Source organism: Kryptolebias marmoratus, linkage group LG3, assembly GCF_001649575.2.
Source record: "Kryptolebias marmoratus isolate JLee-2015 linkage group LG3, ASM164957v2, whole genome shotgun sequence".
Classification (NCBI taxonomy): domain Eukaryota; kingdom Metazoa; phylum Chordata; class Actinopteri; order Cyprinodontiformes; family Rivulidae; genus Kryptolebias; species Kryptolebias marmoratus.
The window spans coordinates 23,248,348-23,252,468 of record NC_051432.1 but is presented as its reverse complement, the minus strand read 5'-3'; positions in this window follow the sequence as shown (position 1 = coordinate 23,252,468).

Here is a 4,121-nt window from a genome sequence, read left to right as displayed (position 1 = left end):
CCTCTAGATTAACTAGGCAGGGACCCGACACAGAAAAACTAACTGGTAGGGACAGATAGAAAGGAGGACTCGGAGGAGAGACAAAAAAAGAATAAACAAAAAGAGAGAGAGAGAGAGAGAGAGAGCTGCACAGAGAAAGTTCAGGGAAAGGCAGGGAGGGGGAATCACTAACAAAGCAGGGAAAACGAGCTACAGACAGGTCTGTTACTGGGACAGTTCAGATTTTTATAGAATAGCTTCACAGACAGACCCAACGTACACAAACTCACACACTTGCACATGCAGTACACGGAACAGACTGTGGGTGGCACTAGACTTTTTGAGACCTGCTACACGTAGTTAGGGACAGACAGGTGTTAAAAACTCTTAATTTTCTGGGTAATACCTTTTTAGATTTTTTTCGGGGATTAAGGTTCAATATCAACTGCTCCATCTGTTCTCACTGAATTCTGCTTATGTGTAAGATAATCCCACGATCCTCATCTATCCGTGTTTCCGAGCGTCGTTTTTACCGGAGTGCTGCTTCTCAGAGCTGTCATCGCATCAGATGTGTTGATGTCACCTTTTCTACCTGATCAAATGAAAGAGCAAGGTTTTTTTTTTCTTTTCCTCGTGGCAAACCGTTTTCCTCCCAGAAGGGAAGGATTAGGGCTAATGCATCTGTTTTCTCACCAGAGCGGGAGGAAATCGCTCAGAGAAAAGATCCACATCCTTATTCCTTTTTTTTTTTTGTCTTTTTTGTCTTCTGCAGTCCTGCGTGTTTGTGTGCGTGCATGTGCAGTTTGTAAAGCCCGACTTCGGCATTCTGTTAACTGTGTAATCTATGTATTGTTTTTGATATGGTACCGAGCTAAAACTTGACTCCCCACCGCAATGTCCTTGGCACCTGTTAACTGTGACCAAGTGTGTGTGTGTGTGCACATGTGACTGAATGTGTTTGTCCACATTGATATCCATTTGATGCCATATTGATATCTTTAGTAAAAACAGTGATAGGCAGTGTCATTGTGATCTTTATAATGTTTTATAATTGGTCTTTTTTCCTTTTTTTTTGTTTTCTTATTTTGCTGCTACTGATATATTTTTTTTGTTTCAACAGTGGATTTAAATCCACACAAAAAATTGAATTAATGCTATATTCAGTGACTGTTAAGTTGTTTTTTTGCACTTTTTATTTTATTTTATTTTTTTTCTTTTGTATGATATATATTTTTTTTAAACCTCACCCATATGATATGTCTTGACCCTAATGTCAGTGTTTGTCATACTGTGTTGCACTGTGAAATTAAGTGTCTTTGACTGGCAAAAATATCCCAATACTAAATGGCAAATAAAAACAACTTTGTGAAACTGCGACTAATCCGCACTTTTACAACGACTAACCTTGCCATATTGCTGAGGTGTGTGTGAGTGTGTGTGTATGAGAGAGTGAGAGGTCCTGCATGAGTATGTGTGCATGGGTATTTTCCCCTATGAGCATGTATTTTTTCTAGTCAGGCGGTGTTCGTATGACCTAAGGGTGCAGTAAAGTTCAGTAGCCTGCCCCAGCTTAGTTTGTGTGCATGATTTATTTGAGTTCCCCAGACATTTGGATGTGTGTGTGCGCAGTAGTGCATGTTCCATGTGTCCTTCAGAGTGGAGTGATCGCCCTTTTACGCACCAACACGGCACCTCAACCCGCACAATGATAGCGAGGGACGCTTAAACGAGAGCTAGGACACTGCCAAAGAGCAATAGCCACTGAAATTTCAAGCCGAGCGGAGAGGAAACGGCTGCATCGAGCCGATGTGGAGGTCTGCAGGCACGGCGGGGCTGAAAGGATGAACTGGTGCTCGCCAGCCAAAATTAAATACAGGGAATTCTTTGTTTTCTTTTTACGCAAATAATCAGTTTTTCTAGCTTGTATTCGAACACAGGAAGACGTTTAATTTGACCACGACTGTGATCATAATCAACCCTCAGTCACTTCATTGGGGAGACAATCGGAGTCCCGCTCGAGTTTCTTCTTCTTCTTTTTTATTTTTACAGACAGTCTCCTAGTTCAGAGTATGTAAAGGACAACAAATCAGACATTGTCATTGTTCGTTTTAGTGTTTTTATTTACTTCACTGATATTTTCTAATTCCACGATGAGTTTTTGTATTTGAAAGATAGGTGTACATTTTTTTTTATTAATGATGCTGTCGTAGTTTGTTTTAGTGCCAGTCGAGTACCACGAGTCTGAGGAAGGAGGGGGGAAAAGGTGCTTTTTTAAAAAAAGTTCTGTTCATGTGATGAGGAGCGTGATGTTTCTGAAGAAGACTTTTCATTTCCGTCGGCCTGATTGACCCAACTGAGCAAACAGGCGTTCATCGGGCAGGTTTCCTTTCTGTTAAAAGTGGGAAAAAAGAAATAAAATGCTTTTCAGCCCATTTGCTTTTATGTGTGTAAAATTTTCTAAAAATCCAGCTGCTTTTGTGGATTCTTGGAAATAAATCTTGTCCTGCATGCTGAAAAAATGGCTACCATAGTTTATAGTTTCTTGCATCAGAAGGTGAGATCAGAGAAACCTGCCTCTAAAATAAGACCCAAACACTAAAAATCTTCTTTTTTTTAGGGGTTTTATGTGTCTGGAAGGTAAATCTTTTCAATGAAAACCTAATTTTAAGATCCATGATGTGTTTGCTTTAAATTTACTGCTTTTATGTCAGTTTGATTTATATTGGATGTCATTTGAAATGTGACCAAACTCGGATTATTTTGACAAAATCGCTTCAAGTGTGGGGATTTGTATTTATTTATTTTTTTTAAAAGAGGGAAATTAAAGGCCTAGCATTCTTGAACGAATCTTATGTTGAGAAATAGAGTTGGAACCGTTTTGGTCAAACCTTGAAAATAATCTTACGTTCGGCCTTGTTTGATATCACGAGACGCTCCATTGTGTATCACTCCGAGCTACTACCAGATCAGACTTTTAGCTCAGTATTTGTAAAACTGACTGAGTTATGGCCGTTTTGTTTTTGCTTAAAACCAGCCGACTGTAGCAGTCATTTTGAACTGCATCGGCTCCAAAAGTTATTCAGTCATAGAGTCACATTCAGTGATTATTCCTGCGAGTTTCATCCAGTGGTTGGTGAGATATTTTGCTAACAGACAGACAATCGTCCACACGCGCTGCATTATCACTTGCCTGGTGGTAATTAAAGGTGGTTTAAAACTCGTGCACAGTTTAAATGTGTGTTGGGCATCGATTCAGAGGGATTCGGTTCAGTTTGTTCCTTTAGAAGAGGACAGACTGAGTGTTTGGAATCAGGGGTCATGATGACAGTCTGTCAGGAATCAAACACGGACCGTTCGTGTCGTTCAGCAGCAACAACACCCCACGGCCTCCTGTTTTCAGTACATACCGTTTCTATCTGTAACTCGGTATGGGATGTTTACCACGAAGCTTGGGGTGGAGTTTGGGCAGAGCCTGTTCAGGAAAGTCCCAGCGTGTGAAAACATAAACCTTCACAGCAATGTGAAAAAAAGCTTTTAATAAATCTATTTGATGGATGGACTGAGAGGAAACTTCATCTTTTCAATGTGTCCTTATAGAGAATGTGGTAGTGGTTGTACTTTTCATGTACCTTGTTGCTACAAATGGAGAGTTCATTCTGAAATTTGAGAAACAGTACATACTGTCAGACAGCCCAGTATGTAGCAGAGAAGTACCTGCTTCATACCTGGTATGTACCAAATACTCAGTACTTATCTAGTATCAAACTGGTTCATACCAGATAAGTAGAGGGCAACAAGTTACCAGACATGTAACCCTTACTCTAAGTACTAAGTACATACAAAGTAAGTATTGGGTAAATACCAAGTATGAGTCAGGTACGTACCTGGTAATTACAATGTATGTGCCAGATAAGTACTATGTACCTAACAGCTAAGTACCAAGTGTGTATTGGGTACATGCCAGCTAAGTACCAAGTGTGTATTGGGTACATGCCAGCTAAGTACCAAATGTGTACCGGGTACATGCCAGCTAAGTACCAAGTATGTACCGGGTACATCCCAGCTAAGTACCAAGTGTGTACCGGGTACATGCCAGCTAAGTACCAAGTGTGTACCGGGTACATGCCAGCTAAGTACCAAGT